The sequence below is a fragment of the Aegilops tauschii genome, chromosome 5 (assembly GCF_002575655.3).
Source record: "Aegilops tauschii subsp. strangulata cultivar AL8/78 chromosome 5, Aet v6.0, whole genome shotgun sequence".
Classification (NCBI taxonomy): Eukaryota; Viridiplantae; Streptophyta; class Magnoliopsida; order Poales; family Poaceae; genus Aegilops; species Aegilops tauschii.
The window spans coordinates 526,042,605-526,064,278 of NC_053039.3; the positions used below are offsets into that span (position 1 = coordinate 526,042,605).

The following is a 21,674-nucleotide window of genomic DNA, read 5'->3' on the forward strand; positions in this document are numbered from 1 at the left end:
TTTTGCTTGGTGTTTTGTTCCACTCTTGCCACCCTAGTTTCCGTCATACCGGTGTTATGTTCCTTGATTTTGCATTCCTAACACGGTCGGGGTTTAAGGGCCCCCCTTGACAGTTCGCTTTGAATAAAACTCTTCCAGCAAGGCCCAACATTGGTTTTAACATTTGCCAACATAATAATATTGAACTTAATAATTAATTTGCATAGGTCGTCATGAACCCGGGGATTCTTAATTCCACATAATACAGGGGGGCAGTGCTGTTGGTGCTGGTCCAAACTAGAGCACTGTGCGGGGCCGCCCCTTGGCAACTTGGGTTATTGTGGCACCCGTACGCGTCGCTCATCTATCGTGGCCTGAGAGGAGATACGCGTGGCTACTATCAGGGTGTCGGCACGTCGGGTGGTCTTGCTGGACTTGCTTTACCATTGTCGAAATGTCTTCTGCACTGGAATCCCGAGTTTGATCGGGTTGTCCTGCGATGGAGGATTGTCTCCACGGATCGTGAGCTTGTCATGGGCTAAGTTGGGGCACCCCTGCAGGGTTTAATCTTTCGAAAGCCGTGCCTGCGGTTATGTGGAAGATGGGAGTTTTTAATATCCGGTTGTAGATAAATTGACATCAGACCCGAAATAAAATACACCAACCGCGTGCGTAACTGTTACCGTCTCTTTCGAGTGAGTCGAGAAGAGAACACGGTGGGTTATGTTTGAACGTAAGTAGTTCAGGATCACTTCTTGATCATTACTAGTTTGCGACCGTTTGCGTAGTTTCTCATCTTACTCTTGTACTCATAAGTTAGCCACCATACAATGCTTAGTGCTGCTGCAACCTCACCACTTATCCTTTCCATACCCATTAAGCTTTGCTAGTCTTGATACCCATGGTAATGGGATTGCTGAGTCCTCGTGGCTCACAGATTACTACAACAATAGATGCAGGTACAAGTTATGCGATGATCATGATGTGAGAGCGATGTTTACTTGTTTGGAGTTCTTCTTCTACTTCTTCTTCAATCAGGGGATAGGTTCCGGGTCGGCAGCCTGGGTTAGCACGGTGGATGTCGTTTGAGTTTTTTTTTTGTGTTTCATCCGTAGTCGGGTGTTGTTCTCATGTATGATGTATTCATGTGGCATTTATATGCCATTGTATGTATCCCCAGCTATTATATGTAATGGTACGATGTAATGATATCCACCTTGCAAAAGTGTCTTGAATATGCGGCTCTATCCTTGGTGGGACCTTCGAGTTCCTCTCGGATAGGATCGCATATTGGGCGTGAAACACTCTACACACAAATACCATCACCTCTTATAAACTCATGTTTGTAAGACATGGATACAAAAACTACTACAAGCTGGATGATAAAACAAGGTATAAAAACAAAGGATGAAATAGGGATATGTAGGCTGAAGCAAGAGCTTATAATGGAGCTGGAGGAGTAGAATGGATCTCTTTCCTATTTTGCCACTTCACTATTTGGTGGTAGTGTGCCTTGTACCCTGAGTATGCCATGGCACTTATACAGGGGCAAAGGGGAGGCATATCCCATGGCCAATGAATATGCGCCTCTTTCACCATGCAAAAATCCCACACTCTCTGCTCACATAAATATGGCAAGCGAATATTTGGAGATTATATATATACAGACATTAATGATGCACATCTTCGGAAATACGATATTGGTGGCTTATTCAACGACAAAGCGATGCGTTGGGTAGCACGAGAGAATGGATGTACGATTAGGGAAGGCTGATGGGACGAAGAGCAACGACGGTGTAGAGGATCATGCGAGAGAGGCACTAAGGGCGGGAGGGAGGGATGAGTAGGTTTATAAATATTTAGAAGTGAAAATATATTACAAAATTATTTGTGGATCTTTATAAATGCAAGGACGTACTTCTGAGTTTTGTGTTAAAAATCAATGTCTCGTGAAATGTTAAAGCAATCTCAAGTAGCTCCGGGCCTCTCTCTCCTACGAATTACGCAAAACATACCCTCGATTAAAGTTGGCAAATAAATTATGTAACTATTCCATTCTGGTATTTGTTTATCAAAGTGACAATGGAAAAATATGCATGCTATTTATTACATTGCGCCCTATTTATATTGGTGCCGATAAAGAAATATATCAATGCCATGGAATCAAGGATAGCATCTCATGTTCTTCTTGCTTAGAACAAACGAACTTTAACATTAATCTTTTGAAATTAAACAACACAATGAAACTAAACAACACGACAATGCATACATAAGAAAACATAGTTCCATGAGGAGAAAAATATTTCCTCCATCTCTCAAGGAAGTTGGATTGTGCTAGACCATGGTGTTCTTCTTCTCGTTGATGACTTCCTTAATTATAGACTCAAGATCCTGAACATTGATTGGTTTGGGCACAAAAACATCAGCACCAGCACTTATGAACACCTCCATGGCATCGTCATCAGCTGACATCCCAACAATCTTCACATCAGTTTCCCCCATAGCACGGATCTTTACAACTGCTTGTTAAGCAACACAACAAAAGAATTGCTAGTTTATTTGCAAAATTAAAACAAGGACTTATGTTCAGATAAATACATTTCTAAAAATTGTAAATACATTGAAAATCCAAAGGGGAAGCTAAGCACCTCAGGACCAGTCATGATGGGCATGTCCTTATCGCAAAAAATAATGTCAAACTTCTTCCCCTCAACGAATAGGTCAACTGCTTCTTTTCCATTCACGGCGAGAGTAATCTCACATTGAAAATTGTGTAACTTCGCCGAGAGGACCATCCTTTGAACTGTGTTGTCCTCAACAACTAGTGCCTTCATAGAGGAGGATTCTTGGGCCTTTGATGCCATGATCAGCTAAACGAATTTGAAAATAGAATAAAGAAATTAGTTATTCCCTGACACACTTATGTCAAATACACGCAAGGAGATTGTTATTCTTGAAAAGAGTCAACACAAAAATGTAATATTAATTAGTGACATCATAGTTTCACTAATATTGAATTCCCAAAACATGATAGAAAAGTAACAGAAGAAATCTGGTACCTTCCGTCATATAGATTGATCGAATATTATATGCATGATTAATTTTGCATGTTCTTTCTATTTACGAAATCATGTAGCTCCAAAAAATAGACGTAGCCAAATAACGTCAACATAGAAAATAAACCATAAAAAATGGTAACACGTATATATAGAGGCATAAACATGGATGTCAACACAAGTGTACTATATAGATAAAATGAACTACTTACACCCTACACATATATAACCTCACCTCTTGTAAACTCATGTATATAATACATGGATACAAAAACTACAAAGGGTGGATCATGAAAATATCGAGAAACAAAGGATGGAAAAGGGATATGAAGGCTAAGGCTAGAACTTACAATGGAGGAGATGGAGGACGAGGAGGTCAAGGAGGAAGAGAATGGAGATCTTTCCGCTCTTGCTCCTTGACTGCTTGGTGCCGGTGTGCCTTGTACCCTGATTATGTTGCTTTATATATAGTGGCCGAAGGGGAGATGTAGCTCATGGCCAGCGAATCTCCATCGCCTTCATGATGCAAAAATCCGCACCGCTCTCCACTCAAATAAATATGGCAAACCAATATTGGGTGATTTTATTAAATAATGATCCATCTTTCCAGATATGCAATACTGTCCGCTTCTATATTGATAGAGGGGTGTGTTGGGTAGCATGAGAGAGGTGACGGAGGGTGGACAGGAAGAAGAACATTGGCAAAATAGAGTATGGGGGAGAGTGACGACCAGTGGTGGGTGGGTGGGATAAGATGGGTTATAAATGTTCATATATTGAAATATATTGCATAAATGCAAGGAATGCTTTATAGTATCATGTTAAAAAACAACATCACAAAATATTAGTAAATCTAAAGAGATCCTTTCCTTTCTCCTACGAATTATGCAAAAACAATATTAAACACATTAAATAAATATATTTAACTATTCAATTTTTTGATATTTGTTTATATATGTGTCAATGGGAAATATGCATGCTACTTATTACATTGAATAGTGTCATTTTATATGTCTCCAATGTATCTTTATAGCATCTTTTTTGGGTACAGTGAATTGCCACCGTATCCAGACACACAGCCGCACACGCCAGCACAAGAAATTAACTTGACGTATGCTTTTACAATCCAAGAGTACAACGATAGAAAACGTTGTACAAAAGAGTGCTTTGTTGATCTACAAAACTTACAACGTAGACTTACTGTTGGGAAATGTAGCATGCAATTTCAAAAAAAAATCCTACGCTCACGCAAGATCTATCTAGGAGATGCATAGCAACGAGAGGGGGAGAGTGTGTCCATGTACCCTCGTAGACCGAAAGCGGAAGCATTTACTTAACGCGGTTGATGTAGTCGAACGTCTTCTTGATCCAACCGATCTAGTACCGAACGTACGACACCTCCAAGTTCTGCACATGTTCAGGTCGATGACGTCCCTCGAACTCTTGATCCAACAAAGTGTCGAGGGAGAGTTCCGTCAGCATGACGATGTGGTGACGGTGACGGTGAAGTGATCCGCACAGGGCTTCGCCTAAGCACTACGTGAATATGACCGGAGGCGTAAACTATGGAGGGGGCGCCGCACATGGCTTCGAACAATTGATGTGTGTTCTAGGCGCCCCCCTCCCCACGTATATAAAGGAGGGAGGGGGAGGAGGCCGGCCCTAGGTGTGCCCCAAGTAGGAGGAGTCCTACTTGGGCTCCTAGTAGGATTCGGCCCCCCTTTGCTTTTACCGGAGGGGGAAAGGGGGAAGGAGAGAGAAGGGGAGAATGAAAGGGGGTGTCGGTGTCAAAACCGGCGGATCTCGGGTAGGGGGTCCCGAACTGTGCGTCTAAGGTGGATGGTAACAGGAGGCCGGGGACACAATGTTTACCCAGGTTCGGGCCCTCTCGATGGAGGTAATACCCTACTTCTTGCTTGATTGACCTTGATGATATGAGTATTACAAGAGTTGATCTACCACGAGATCGTAGAGGCTAAACCCTAGAAGCTAGCCTATGATTATGATTGTTCTTGTCCTACGGACTAAACCCTCCGGTTTATATAGACACCGGAGGGGGCTAGGGTTACACAGAGTCGGTTACAAGGGAGGAGATCTACATATCCGTATTGCCAAGCTTGCCTTCCACGCAAAGGAGAGTCCCACCCGGACACAGGACGAAGTCTTCAATCTTGTGTCTTCATAGTCCAACAGTCCGGCCAAAGTATATAGTCCGGCAGTCCGAGGACCCCCTAATCCAGGACTCCCTGAGTAGCCCCTAAACCAAGCTTCAATGACGACGAGTCCGGCGCGCAGATTGTCTTCGGCATTGCAAGGCGGGTTCCTCCTTCGAATACTCCATAGAAGATTTTGAACACTAGGATCGTGTCCGGCTCTACAAAACAATTTCCACATACCAACGTAGAGAGTATAATATTCCACAAATCTAATCTGTTGACAACTTTCATAGCATGACACCATGCCATGACCCGGTCATTATTCGAACCGTTTTTCTCAACCAGCTACTGCACATATTGCGAGGCGGTTTTCTCGGCACGTCTTGTCGAAGCAGAATCGTGTCCCCTCATCACCGGATTCTCATCAATACGGGTATGGGTAACCCAACCGCGCCATCAATCACGGCACTTGGGGAATAAGCGCGTTTACTAGGCAAGTAAGGAGGCGCAGAATCCCTGCTGCCCCTATTAGAGGATAAGGACTCCCTTTCACACCCACACCTTCTTCTTCCCGATTCATTCCCCTTCGCTCAAGCTCCAGCGCCCAAGCGTTCGTCTTCTCCGCCCACAAAGGCCTTCCAAAAATGTCCGGATCCGGAGCTGGAGGCAAGTGGATGGCTTCTACCGTCCGGGAGAAGGATATCAAAAAGCTTCGGGAGGCCGGGTACCTGGCCAAGAAAATCAGCCACCGTCTCCCGACGGCGGGACAGATCGTCCCTACTCCGGAACCCCACGAGAGGGTTGTATTCCTCCCTCATGTTGTCCGCGGGCTAGGGTTTCCCCTCCACCCGTTTGTTCGCGGCATCATGTATTGTTACGGGATCGATTTTCACGATCTATCCCCCAATTCCTTCCTCAATATCTCGACATTCATTGTTGTGTGCGAGGCCTTTCTGCGCATCTCGCCACACTTCGGCTTATGGCTGAAGATTTTCAATGTCAAGCCCAAGGTAGTGGGCGGCGAGCACGCCAAGTCTGGGGGCGCTATGGTGAGCAAGATGCCCAATGTCACATGGCCAAACAGGTACTTTTAATGATTCCGTCAAAGAGTGGCAATAGCAGTGGTTCTACATCACTGAGCCGCGCGGCAGGGAATGGGCCGTTGCTCCCGAGTTTCGATCTGGAGCCCCTCTGCGGCTTACGTCCTGGCCTAAGAAGGGCCTGAACTGGTCTTCGTCCGACGAACTGTCGGTGCTCCAGACGCGCGTTAAGGATATGGAAGACAAGAACATCGAACTTGTCAATGTAGTCCAGGTGATGTTAGTTCGCCGGATCCTGCCTTGTCAACACCGGACTTGCAATCTATGGGAATTCGATCCTGCCAAGCACCAGACCCTGCGAGAGCTCTTTGGCTCCTCGCACAAAGACATTTGGAAGGTGGTTTTCAAGTCCGGCAAATCATGGCTGGACTCGGCCTAGGACCGCGGGTACCAATTGTCCCGCCCTGCAAGCTCGGTAAGTTATTATATGTTTTATCTGCATAACCCAAGGGAAATGCTTAATGTGTTTTCCTCAACTCCCTTAGGGCTGGACGAAGAAGGCGGGGCGGATCCACTGCCCGGCCCCGCTGCCCGAAGAACCGGCTGGCCCACTTCTGACAAAGATGTTGGTCCTAGCGCCGTACAAGGCGCCGAAGAAGAAGGCCGAGAAGGAGGTCAAAAAGACCCGGGGCGGCCTTCGTCACCGCGGTACCTCGAACACAATATTCGAAGGCTCCAACGCCCGTTCTGCCTCCGAAGAGGACGAGGAGGAGGAAGATGAATCCCCAGAGGGGGAAAGAAAGAAGAGGGCGGCCTCCATACACTTGGAGACCAAGTCACCTAAAAGGGGAAAGGCTCTTCTTCCGGAAGAGCCCACCGCCGCCGCCGAGAGCAGCCCAGCGTGGGATCCCAGGGCCCAGCCCCTGGTGAACTCGTGAGTATAAAATCCGGACACATTTATGCGTCCAGTCTCATCATGGCGTCATATTTTGACCTGAGCGATATTTTTTGTAGTCCGGCGAGGTCCCGCACCAAACAATCCTCATCAGAGGACTTGCTGAGCTCGGATGCTATGGAGAGCGGGACGCCCCCGAAGGCCCCTTCCCCGAAACATGCGGATAACACTGAGGCTTCGTCCCAGAAGGACCCCGGCCAAGGAGGGGAGGAAGAGATTGTGAAAGCGGCACCTGGAGGTCAAACATCAGGGGCCGGAGACATGGGGGAGAAGATTCCCATGGGAGTCGTCGGCGGGGGCCATCTTGAATTTGGCTCCCCGCCGGACGCAATTCCGGAGACCAATACGGCTCCAGAATCAAGCAGGCGGCCTCCCTCGGCTGGAGGGGGCGTGCCTGTTCCACCGGCAATCTCTGTCCAACCAGGGGTGCCGGATGCTTTGTTGGCGGCGCTGAAGCGCGCCTCCATCGTCGATGAACACCGTGCCCTTATGGGTGCAGTGATTGAGAAGATTCAGTCTGCTGAGTGGACTGAATGAAGCCTGCATCAGCCTTATAAGAGGCATTGAGGTATGTTTTATGAGGTTTCGAAGAGTGTCATGGTATGGATATAGTAGCCCCTGATACACTGTTCGGTGAAATAAAGAACCGGACAGAGGATCAAATTTATGTTCGCAGGAAGACTCACTTGATGACATCTATCTCTCTTCTTTTATAAGCAGGCGTCTGTAGCGGCTGCTGCCTCTCATACTGCGGAGGTCTCCGGACTGAATCGAAGTCTGGAGCGGGCCAAAGAAGAACTTGGCCAGTTGAAAAGGCAATTGGGAGATAAACAAGGTATGCGCAAGTCTTGTTCACGTTTATTGCGAACGAATTTCCAGTACGATAAAATATGTTTCATGATTTGCGCTAGGGATGATGACCGAAGTCGAAGCTCTTAAGAAGGCTGTGGCCGAGGCCGAAAGAAAGGCAGCCGCAGAGCGGGCTCTTCGTGAGAAGCACGAGGCCAGGGTTATTGAAGCTGAGCAGGAGCTTCAAGAGGCCGTGAAGAAATGCGAGGCCTTGGAGCAGAGTTTAACGGAGAGAGAATCCGAACTCACCAAGGCTCATCAGGCCGCGAGCGATGCCCGGGGGGAAGCCCAAAGCACCCTACAGGAGATCCAAGAGGCGAGGAAGGTCATGGCGGGTAAGGCTTTTTTCCATGTAAAGCAAGTATTTGAGGAGAAAATCATGTTTCTAATTTTGAATTCGGATTTCTCCAGGGGTATTTGCGGAACTGCCCCGCAGCATATCGGATGCCGCCCAATTCTACCGAGCCGAAGAAAGGAACACTGCGGATAAGCTCTTCTGGTCGCAGTATCTGGCACTGAATTATCCGGTGCCTTTCGTCGACCAACTGAAACAGCTGATCAAACTGCATAGGGCGGCCGAACTAGCCATGAAGGATTTGATTATCCGGCTATGGCCCACCAAGCCGATTCCAAGCAGCTACTTCGGGCTCGTGAAGCGGCTTGTAAGTGCCTGCCCTTGACTTGACACCATCAAGCGGTCGGTCTGTATAGAGGGTGCGCGAATGGCCTTCACCCGCGCAAAGGTACACTGGGGGAAGATGGATGCTGAAAAGCTGATGACCGAGGGACCGCCAGAGGGGAAGGAGCACCGCAAGCCCGAGTTATATTATGAAAGTGTCCTGAGAGGATCCTACCTTGCAGCGGAGCTATGCACCAAGGACGTTATATTTCCATGAATGCAAATCATGTTGTCCTTTGTAATGTTTGAACAAGGTCATTTCTATTATTTATTGCCTGTTATATGAAAGTTTATCCTCCTGCGTGGCCGTTTTATATATGAATCCTGAGAGTTGGCCAGTCGTCGGCTTCTGCCCCCACGTAGGAAGTACGGGGGTGTTCAGGATAAACCTGATCACTCTTTATTCCAGGTTTGGGTCCTTCAAAGGAGGTGTTCAGCACAACGAACCAGGCAATCGGACTATAGGGCTTTATCACTCTCACTTAGCCATAGGAGCTTAAGGAAGGTAGGCGCAGCCCCTGCTGTTCGGAGGACCGCACGAGGGGCTCTTATAAGCACCTGATCGAAAGAAAAAACGATCCATCGCACGCTGCATTGGTTATGGCATTATGCGGGAGAAATCCTTACAGATTTTACAACCTCTCGAACAGCTGACCAGCTCTCGCCGTATCATGACAGCCAGTTTTCGGCTTTCTCTACTGAGGTGCTCGTCTGGAAGAATCGGGACACAATCGCAGTAGTTCTCCCTGTGTCGCCTTAGCCGATATAGCGGAACGTAAGGCAGCAAAACATGGGAGACGGGCAAACCCAACATTTGACCCAAGACATGATTCGGAGCTGATGCATATAATGCTATAAGTTCGGGGTGCCGAACTTCCATGAAGGTGTTCGGACTTTATTGCCGTATTATGGGTAAAATGAAGCCCCTGGCATATTTAAGGCATATCATGGTGTACGGATGCCACTTGACAAAAGAATTTCAATAAGAAATATTAGCAGATAAGCATTTTATAAATCCACATATTGTGTTTGAATAGTACGTCGATGCGTATGAATACGGGTAATGTGATAAAAAAGAAATATGACTGTGGAACCTGCTAAGACCAGGGGGAAGAAGCTGTGTGCGGATCCGGATTATAGTCGGATGGTCATCACCGGGAATATCTAAGGATTCCCTTGCGCGTTCGAGCTGCTTCCATATCGCCAGTCCTGGTCTACGCAAAGTTGAACCTGCAAGGAAAATGTAAAAAATGTGTGTGTGCCGGAGAGCGGTTGAGCCGCGGTATGCGGCCTGTCCTGGCCTTCGCCGGAATGTTTAATTGAGTTCTGGACGAGCCGGGCTATCCTGCCGCGAAGTAGTTCGAAGTCCTTTGGCGGTGTCCGGGAGCCTGGCCGTCGACTCGAGGTTCGATTGAAAGGTGCCACTCGTTGCTTCTGCTGTTAGAGCAGCGGTATACTCTTTGGTACCGAGGGAAAGTTCGGCCTTGACCGGGCATCTTGAGCTTATGGTAGGCATAATGTGGCACCGCGTTCAATCAAGCGAACGCGGTTCGTCCGAGCAGTGCCTGATAATCACTACGAAAGGGGACGATGTCGAAGATTAACTCTTCAGTACGGTAATTGTCTGGTGATCCGAAGACTACCTCAAGGGCGATGGAGCCTGTACAGCTGGCCTCCACACCTGGTATAATACCTCTGAAGGTGGCTTTAGTGGGCTTGATCACCGAATGCTCGATGCCCATCTTGCGCACTGTGTCCTGGTAAAGCAGGTTTAGACTGCTGCCTCCGTCCATAAGGACTCGTGTGAGGTGGAACCCGTCAATTATTGGGTCAAGGACTAGTGCGGCTGGACTGCCCTGATTGGTGTTAACCGAACGGTCCGCGCGGTTGAAGGTGATCAGCCCTAGTTTATATTGTGGGACCACTGGTTCCGTTAAGTTGACATCCCTAAGGATGCGCATCCGGTCCGGGTTGGGAGTGTGTGTGCCGTTTACCACGTTCACCGTTTGGATTTGCGGGGGAAATTTCTTTTGCCCTCCTGTACTCGGTGGTCTGGGCTCCTCGTCGCCATCATCGCTTTGAGACCCCTTATCTTTGTTTTTGGCGCCTGACCTGCTGGCTTGTTTGAAGACCCAGCATTCTCTGTTGGTATGATTGGCTGGTGTTCCCAGGGTGCCATGAATTTGGCACTGGCGGTCGAGTATGCGGTCCAGACTGGACGGACCCGAATTTTCATTTTTGAGTGGCCCCTTCCACTGACTGGACTTAGAGCCACTAAATCCGGCATTGACTACCGTATCTTCGGCGTTTTCACCATGTTTGCGACGCTTGTGTTTGTTGCGCCGGGGTTTGCCGTTGCTATCTCTGGCCTCTGACATGCCAGGGTTGCTTGTTGTGTTGTTGCTACGGGCCAACCAGCTATCTTCGCCCGCGCAAAAGCGGGTCATGAGTGTCGTGAGGGCTGCCATGGATGTTGGCTTCTCTTGGCCGAGATGTCGGGCGAGCCACTCGTCGTGGATGTTATGTTTAAAGGCCGCTAGGGCTTCGGCATCCGGACAGTCGACAATTTGGTTCTTTTTAGTTAGGAACCGAGTCCATAATTTCCTGGCTGACTCTCCGGGCTGTTGTGTTATGTGACTTAGATCGTCAGCGTCCGGTGGCCGAGTGCCCTGGAAGTTGTCCAGGAATGCATCTGCCAGGTTCTCCCAACTTCCGATTGAGTTTGCCGGCAAGCTATTCAGCCAATGCCGAGCCAGCCCTTTGAGTTTTTAGCGGGAGATACTTGATGGCGTGTAGATCATCCACGCGGGCCATGTGAATGTGGAGGAAGAAATACTCTATCCATACCGCAGGGTCTGTAGTGCCGTCATATGATTCAATGTTCACGGGTTTAAACCCTTCTGGGAATTCATGATCCATTACTTCATCAGTGAAGCATAGGGGGTGTGCGGCGCCTCTGTGCCGGGCTATATCACGACGCAGTTCATACGAGTCTTGTCTGCTGTGTTCGGCCCGGCCGGATTTTCTTTTACTATATCCGGCGTGACGGTTGTCATCACGCGTTGAGGCACGCCCCCGTGATCCGTAGATCGATCTTGCGTGTCCTGCTTTGTTTTCCAATACGTCTCGCAGGTCCTGCGTATTACCCCGGGCCTTAGTATTTTTGTTTAACTGGCGACGGGGTGCGGGTTGGACTTCGGCCTGATATGCCGCTTTGTCTCGGCCATGAGGTGGCCGGTCGGCCGCATCATACGCTGGAAGCATAGGTTTTAATGCTTCCTCCTCGAGTTGGGGTAGCGACCTGCGCTTTGGGTAACTTTTCTTTGGGCGCTCGAGTTCGTATTCCTCGGCCGCCAGGACCTCAGTCCATCTATCCGCTAACATATCTTGGTCAGCTTGAAGCTGCTGTTGCTTTTTCTTCAAGCTATTTGTTGTGGCTATAAGCCGGCGCTTGAAGCGCTCGTGTTCGACGGGATCCTCAGGCATTATAAATTCTTCGTCGCCGAGGCTCACCTCGTCTTCAGAGAGAGGCATGTAATTGTCATCCTCTGATTCTCCGTCTGCTACCTGTTCCTTAAGGCTAGCTTGCCCATCCTCCCGCTCGAGGCCTGGTTGGAGGGGATTGTCTTTGTCTTTGGCACTATCCGCAGCATTATTATCTCTTGTGCCGGTATCGCTGCTTTTGCTATGGCGGGCCTTAGAGCGGCACCGATGACGCCGGCGCTTAGATTGCTTCTCAGGGGGATTACCCTCCATTGCCTTATTGCCATCGCTTTCCTTGGGGTGTCCACCATGTATATATCATATGATGAGGTGGCAGTCCACCGCCCTGTGGGCGGTGGTTCCTGTTCGTCTCCTGCATCGTCGTCCATACCGTCGATGTCTTCGGAGCCGAAATCGAGCATGTCGGTTAAGTCGTCGACAGTGGCTATCAAGTGGGTGGTGGGTGGGGAACGAATTTCTTCGTCGTCCGCTTCCCACTCAAGCCGGACATAGTTCGGCCAAGGGTCTCCTGACAAGGAGAGAGACCTTAATGAATTTAGCATGTCGCCCAGGGGCGAGTGCTGAAAGATATCCGCGGAGGAAAACTCCATGATCGGCGCCCAATCAGATTCGATAGGCACAGACGCAGGCGGTTCGGAGCCCGTGCCCGGGGACGAATCCAAGTGTTCGGCAACACAGGTCTCATAGGAGGTGAAGTCAGTACTCGGCTCTATCGCCGCTGAGTGTGCGGCCTCCGTGGCGGGGTCCATCCACCCGTCCTCGGACGGCGTGATCTGCTCCGAATTGAGGGCCGGAGTAGCTACAGGCGTGATCTCCCGAACACCGTCCGACGACAGAGCTAAGTCATGCTCATCGTGACTGTGTGGCGCACCTGTCATGGGTTCGAATCCGTCGAAGATCAAGTCTCCACGAATGTCGGCAGTATAGTTCAAGCTTCCGAACCCGACCTGGTGGCCAGGGGCGTAGCTCTCGATCTGCTCCAGATGGCCAAGCGAGTTGGCCCGCAGTACGAAGCCGCCGAATACGAAGATCTGTCCGGGGAGAAAAACCTCACCCTGGATCGCATCGTTGTTGATGATCGAAGGAGCCATTAAGCCTTATGGTGACGGCACAGTGGAACTCTCAATGAAAGCACCAATGTCGGTGTCTCCTAGCACCAATGTCAATGTTATTGACCCCCTAATCCAGGACTCCCTCAGGGGGAGCCGCCCCCTTCTCCTAGTTGTATTTGTCCTCCTTCCCTGTGGGGGGAGCTCCACCCCTTTGTGGGCTGGTGTGCCTCCCTCCTATCGTCCATATGGCCCATATCTTCCCCCGGGGGGTTCTAGTAACCCCCCCCCTCGGTACTCCGATATGTACCTGATACATTTCGAAACACTTCCGGTGTCCGAATACTATCATCCAATATATCAATATTTACCTCTTGACCATTTCGAGACTCCTCGTCATGTCCGTGATCTCATCCGGGACTCCGAACAACATTCAGTTACCAAATCACGGAACTCATATAATACAAAATCGTCATCGAACGTTAAGCGTGCGGACCCTACGGGTTCGAGAACTATGTAGACATGACCGAGACACATCTCCGGTAAATAACCAATAGCGGAACCTGGATGATCATATTGGTTCCTACATATTCTACGAAGATCTTTATCGGTCAAACCGTAATGACAACATACGTCATTCCCTTTGTCATCGGTATGTTACTTGCCCAAGATTCGATCGTCGGTATCTTCATACCTAGTTCAATCTCGTTACCGGCAAGTCTCTTTCATTCTGTAATGCATCATTCTGCAATTAACTCATTAGTCACATTGCTTGCAAGGCTTATTATGATGTGCATTATCGAGAGGGCCCAGAGATACCTCTCCGATACTCTGAGTGACAAATCCTAATCTCAATCTGTGCCAACCCAACAAATACCTTCGGAGATACATGTAGAGCATCTTTATAATCACCCAATTATGTTGTGACGTTTGATAGCACACAAGGTATTCCACTGGTATCCGGGAGTTGCATAATCTCATAGTCGCAATAGCAATAAAACTTAACGATCATTATGCTAAGCTAACCGATGGGTCTTGTCCATCACATCATTCTCCTAATGATGTGATCCCGTTCATGAAATGACAACACATGTCTATGGTTAGGAAACTTAACCATCTTTGATTAACGAGCTAGTCCAGTAGAGGCATACTAGGGACACTGTGTTTTGTCTATGTATCCACACATGTATCAAGTTTCCGGTTGATACAATTCTAGCATGAATAAATAAACATTTATCATGATATAAGGAAATATAAATAACAACTTTATTATTACCTCTAGGGCATATTTCCTTCACTTACAAGGCTCCAAGTCTCAACAATGTATTGAGGTCAGAGCAGTCACTACAAAAAAAGACCCCATAGGTGAAGGAAATATGCCCTAGAGGCAATAATAAAGTTGTTATTTATATTTCCTTATATCATGATAAATGTTTATTATTCATGCTAGAATTGTATTAACCGTAAACTTGATACATGTGTGGATACATAGACAAAACATAGTGTCCCTAGTAAGCCTCTACTAGACTAGCTCATTAACCAAAGATGGTTAAGTTTCCTGACCATAGACATGTGTTGTCATTTGATGAACGGGATCACATCATTAGGAGAATGATGTGATGGACAAGACCCATCCATTAGCTTAGCATAATGATCGATAAGTTTTATTGCTATTGCTTTCTTCATTTCATATACATATTCCTTTGACTATGAGATTATGCAACTCCCAAATACCGGAGGAATACCTTCTGTGCTATCAAACGTCAGAACGTAACCGGGTGACTATAAAGATGCTCTACAGGTATCTCCGAATGTGTTTGTTGGGTTGGCATAGATCGAGACTAGGATCTGTCACTCCGAGTATCGGAGAGGTATCTCTGGGCACTCTCGGTAATGCACATCATAATAAACCTTGCAAGAAATGTGACTAATGAGTTAGTTGTGGGATGATGCATTACGGAATGAGTAAAGAGACTTGCTAGTAACGAGATTGAACTAGGTATGAAGATACCAACGATCAAATCTCAGGCAAGTAACATACCGATGACAAAAGGGAATAACGTATGTTGTCATTACGGTACGATCGATAAAGATCTTCGTAGAATATGTGGGAGCCAATACGAGCATCCAGGTTCCGTTGTTGGTTGTTGACCTGAGGGGTGTCTCGGTCATGTCTACATAGTTCTCGAACCCGTAGGGTCCGCACGCTTAACATTCGATGACGATTTTGTATTATATGAGTTATGTGATTTGGTAAATGAATGTTGTTCGGAGTCCCGGATGAGATCACGGACATGACAAGGATTCTCAAAATGGTCGAGAGGTAAAGATTCATATATAGGACGATAGTATTTGGACACCGAAAGTGTTCCGGGGGTATCGGGAATGTATCGGGTCACCGGAAGGGGTTCCGGGCAACCCCCCGCAAACTATATGGGCCTAATGAGACAAGAGAGGGACAGACCAGCCCCTAAGGGGCTGGTGCGCCCCCTATAGGCCGAAATAAGGGGGAAAGGAAAGGAGGGAAGGGAGAAGGAAAGGGGAGGATTCGGCCGACGGTGTCCTGGATTAGGGGGTACTCACCACGTCGTCTCCCGATCAGTTGGATTGGGACGAGGACCCCCATGGCCGTTTGCTCATGGGACAGTTCGGACAGCCGATGTATACACGAGGAAGATTCCACAAGACTTGGTGATGAAGACAAGAACTCCTCTCCACCGGCGTATTCGACTAGGACTCTTGTTATCCTAGGCCTCTGGTACATTATATAAGCCGAGGCCAGGCTAGTCGATAGATGATCATGACATTACTCATCATACCTCTAGGGTTTAGACCACAACATATGATCTCGAGGTAGATCAACTCTGTAATCATACACATCGAATACAATCAAAAGCAGCATGTAGGGTATTATCTCTTCGAGAGAGCCCAAAGCTGGGTAAAATCCGGTGTCCATGTTACCATCGATCCTAAGACGCACAGTTCGGGACCCCCTACCCGAGATCTGCTGGTTTTGACACCGACAATGGTCTTTCAATGAGAGTTCCGCTGTGTGGTCGGCAAAAGGATCAATGGCTCGCCTGCAGATCAACTGCAACGTCGGCGTCTTCGTCACCGCCTCGACTAGTCACCTTGGCTTGACCGAGGACTGTGCCCTACCTCCAATCATCATGTTTGGACGAGGGCCTTCATCAACATCAGGTCCGATCTCTATCAAGATCATGGAGGAATCATCCATGGAGCTCGGGGGCTCAACGTCAACATTGCCCTCGGGCGACCGTGCTGTTTTTCCGAACAGCGAACTTGTATCCGCTACCACCACCTCCTCGAGCATCGTTTTGACGATTCCTTTGATGGAATTGTGCAGAATTGAGTCTACAACAACACTGTAAAATTTATTCGCGTTCCGATGGAGCAATCTTCGCCGGTCTCCGATATACAGGAGCCCCGCGAATCTGGACGAGTTTGGAGCGTGGTGTCCAGCACCTAGCTCGGACGTCCTTTGAAAGATCCAACCGTTGATCGGCTGCGGAATTCCTATATCTACCACCCCTCAAAATTTCAGCTCGATCCGACCGTCCAAACTCCGGGAACCTTCCGATTAGTGCATCACTTTTCAGATCTGTTTTATGCGCGAGTACGAATCCGACCCGAGTTCATCTTTTTTATGAATGGGATTTCGGACATCCTTTTTGAAGGAAGTTTTGTATGGGGTATTGTGTTTTGCTCCCAAACACATCCCACTAATTTTAAAGTCTTTTCCGATATGATCTTCACCATCGCACCGGTGTCAAACCAGCCCGACAATGTTGCTCCACGGCAGCCGACCCGCGCTAGACACGTCATCGCTTTGTTGAGCTGAGCTCAACTTCTTCGGATCATCATCTCGGCAAGCTGAACAAGTGTTCGGCATCGCGAAGGATAAATCATCACCAACCTCGCCGCCCCACAGATTAGACGGAGCGGGCACATCAGCATCACCGCACGGTCACTTCATCAAGCCGGCATTGACCACGTCACGAGTTATGACCTGCATCGGCATGGCCGCACCGTTGCTTCTTCAAGCCGATGTCCATCACGCCGAACTACCTCAACACCTCGGCTGACATGGCAGCTGCAACGTCTCTTTACCGACCTGCTCCGTCACCTTGTCTGGACCGGGGGCTTCGCCATCCCTTCATCAACCTACTCCGGAGACTTCGGCGTCGTCAGTCGACCAGCTTCGTCACGTTAGCTGGACCGGGGGCTTTGCCTCGGCGAGCCAACCTTTACCAACACCGCCATGCCTTCGCTTCACCGCCCATCCGGCAATGGGTGTGCGGATCGAGTCCCAATTTTGGGAGTCACTTTTCTTCGGACTGCTACAACAAATAAACCAGATGCTATTAATCCTAGCAATTTTTGCTTGTTTAGGTTTTTTCCCAGGAATTATTACTCTGGTTTGTTCCATCATCTGTATACAGGTCTATCAAATGACGGCCGCATTAACGACGGTCACGTGGTGGTTCGGTCAGTGTACGTACATAGTTCGGCGAACGCCGCATCCGGAACTCGGACCGACCTGTGAATTCAGGCTTTGCCACGCCTTTACTGCATCACGCTGACGCCCTGCATCGACATTGACTTCGGCGTCAGGCCACATATTTTTAAATAAATTATCTTGCGTAAATTAATTACGCGAGGATTTTTATATATTTATATTATTATTGTTGGCCTCCACTATTTTACATGTGCAGGTAATGGACTTCGACTGTTTCACGTGGTCCCTTCGGCAAGCCGACGCCGTCGTCCTAATCGGCGTAAATCGGCTCGCGTGGTCACCTTGTTGGTCGTGTTGCCATACCGACGTGTTCGGTTACCTCGGGGACTTCGGCATCGCCGAGAGAGCTCTACCTCATTGAGCGTTCGGCGCACAGGCCATATTTCTTTTATTGCTCACTTTGCATAAATTATTTATTATGCAACATTTTTTTATTTATTATTATTACTATTATCTCCGGTTTGCACTATTTTTTGTGCACAGGTAAATGATTCGGGTCGGGCAGTGTTGTTACCTCGGCGTACTGACATACCACGTCACCTCGACTGGACAGGGGGCTTCGTCAACACTTCATTAACCCACGCCGGGGACTTCGGCGTCACTCTGCCGGCCTGCATTGGCCGTGCTATGTCACCACTACGGAGTGCCGAGCTCTTCGCTCCGCCACCTTGGGACCGGCTTGGGGGATGGAACCTTGTCCCGCATCAAGCTCGGACCGCATCATCAATGTCGAACACATTAACCAGCTAAGTCGCTTTCATGCTCAAAGTTTTAAATTTTTAACTTGTGTTCGGTTTGACCATGCTCACATACGTTGTCCGTTAAAAGAAACTCCCCTTACCCATGTTAACTGGGGACTCTTAAAATTTACACGAGCCGTTCTATAATAATGTGTTTTCTTCTTGGTCGTTGCAAAGTCTTTCTACCGCTCCTTTTTCGACTCGAGTGTATGGTCAATAGCCGGATAGCCTAGCTTCTCTCTAAAGCCGCTCGAGTTTAGTTCGCTAAAATGGCCTCGAAGAAGCACTCCGCCTTCGGGATAAGGAGCTTGAAGCCGTAGGCTGACCCGCTTGAAGTCTTGAGATCGGATGTGTCATGTTAAAGCACGACAGAAGCACAATTTTTTTAAGACCAATTTCCGGATTGGCACCAAAATCTCGGTTTAGTCCGGATGTCAAGCTTTTACATAAGTTTTTGGCTTTTCGAGCCTATGGCACTCTTAAACTATTGGTGTGTTTCCAGCATAAGTCTCGTAGTGCAATGCCGGACACCTTTAGAGATTCTGTAAAAACATTCTCGGATATTGCTATATATGCATCGGTTTCGAATTGTGTCTTTGGTCAATAGTTGGGTTGCCCGGCTCCTGTGCTTGCCTCCTACGTTCCGGTTTTGTTCGGCTAGGTGTGCAAAGGGAGAACCACTGCGATTGTGCTTCCAGCTCGCATGGTTAAGCACCTCAGTGGAGAAAGCCGAAAATTGATTGTCACAATAAGCGTAAATTGGTTAGCGATCCGATGACTGTGTTAAATGACGGGCCGTTCATAACATTGGCCGAAGTGTTTACGGCTTGACCTCGGCTGTCGTCGAACACTAACCAGGGGCTAGTAGTTGGCCTCCCAACTTTAAGCTCCTATGACTAAGTGAAAGTTATAAAATCCGCATATCTGATTGCCTCGTTTCCGCTAACACAACCGCCTTCGGGCACCGAGACATCGGCTAAGGGTTGTTTGTTATTGCGGAAACACCCTGCGTAGCATCTACAAGTGGGTGGAAGCCGACGATGGGCCACTTTCAATTGATAAACAGTCGCAACGGAGTCAAAATAAACATATCATCGACATTTGTATTTAATATACAAGGGTCGCCTTCCGTAATCATCGTTATAAAGCCATAAATATGCATCAATTTGACTTAAGATTTCGGCCAAGCTGGGTTGCCTGGCTCCTGTGATTACCCTATGTTCCCGATTGTTCGGCTAGGAGGTAAAGGGAGCACCTCTGTGATTGTTACTTTTGGGTCATCCGTGTTAGTACCTCAGACTGGGAGAAGCCGAAAGCTAGCCATCTTAAAGAATATAATTGGTCGGCAATGACGGAAGTGAAAATTTTGGTCCATTAAAAGCCACAGAGATCGGGAACTTACCACGAACTAAATCCTCAATATTGTTCTCCTGCATCGATTGGAGTTGAGGTTTCATGATCATGGTCGGCATGACAACCCAAAGAAAGGAACTGATAGTGGAATTTATTTCTTTGGGAGATGTTTCTTACATCAAATAGTAATATAACATTCTCTCCGCATACCTTTGTTTATAAAACCATATGGCCGGATTGCCTTGTTTGTCATAAAACTTTGCCCTTGTAAAGGCTTTGTAAAGTAGGACAAACACTCCCAAGCTACTGGCTGAGGAGGTTGAAGCCGATGGTCGGTCAACAAAGTTTTGTACAATGCCGATCCAAGCATTAATGATGTAAAGTACTTGGATACATAGAATCATCACACATAAAAATTGCGAGTAAAATCCATTTACTGCAATCCATCTTTTAAACCCCTTGGGGCCTACCTTGGCGAGCTCGGATTTCGACCAGCTCTAAGCTCCTTTAAGAGATCTTTATTCTCTTCTCGAGAAGTTTGTGTTAAACACAACAAATTTTTCTGTCAAACGGATATTGATCCTTAATTCGGCCACCTATGCCCACATTAAGGCTCGGGGGCTACTGGACTTCGCGCTCATTATTTATAAATATTAAAGGGGCACATCGATCCCCTGTTCTGGTGTTGCCACCCGACCACAGTGGCTCGGGGGCTACTGCATTGCTTATTCAATGCATAAAATTCAAAGTGCTCAGTGTTCGGTATGACCGAACTATGGACAAGCACGTCTTCGGACAACAATAAGTACCATCTGGGACTTATCCGGCATCAAGCTAATATATCACGGTGACTTCTCACGACCCTCTCTCAGGGGCCCGTCCGCCGATCACTATTACCTCTAATATATTACACTGCGTTTCTATTCCTACGTATGCTGCCGAGCTAGGAGTTGATCCTCAGGTCAATTTCACGAATCGACCTGAGTCTCAGGGGCTACTAGGATCAGCAGTTTTGTGTTTTCCTTCAGGTGCATCTCGGGTTTTAGACCGACACACACCTTGAGGGCTACTCGATATACATATACTGGCTATATATCTCGGCAGAGAATAAATTGCACCAATAAAAAATATTCACAAAAAAATCAGCCCGCGGTCGGGGTGGTGCACCACCTCAGAAGCAGTCCAGCATAAAGCTCGGGCACCAGTGGCTGTCTCCATAGAGGGTATTTCCGGCATTAAGCTCGGCAGAATTCGTTCAATCTTTTAAAAGACCGAGGTAGTTTACGACACCTCGGACGCTGACCATCGTTGGAGCTCGGAAGTGGTCCGGCATAAAGCTCGGATTCGAATGGCTCGTTCCATAGAGAACTTTTCAGCGTTAAACTCGGATAACCTCCTTCAAACTCTTTCAAGCCAAGGTGATCTATGACACCTCGGATATAGTCCGGCGTTGGAGCTCGGATATAATCTGGCGTTGGTGCTCGGCTGCAAAAGATATCTCGAATGCAGTCCGGCGTTGGAGCTCGGATGCAAGAGGACACCGCCGCACAGGAACAACTTCAAACCCGAGATCTGGCGTAAAAAATAATAACAAGGCACTGATAAAGGCGAGAACTTAAAGGGGCTCCTCGGATACCCGACGTGTAAACTCTTCGGATTCACTTTGGCGATCCTCAAGATCGAAGATGAGATGATTTGTTGAACCAGTTTTCAAGACCGACGACCGAAGATGAAGAACAGTTTGGAAGAATTGAGGAGCGTCCCCAATTTGAAG

At 47.9% G+C, this 21,674-nt stretch overlaps 1 pseudogene; it reads right to left on the minus strand.

The window, feature by feature from the left end:
• Window positions 1-2,014: 2,014 nt before the first annotated feature.
• On the minus strand, window positions 2,015-3,479 carry LOC109762200 (two-component response regulator ORR42-like; annotated as a pseudogene).
• Between the last annotated feature and the right edge of the window lie 18,195 nt (window positions 3,480-21,674).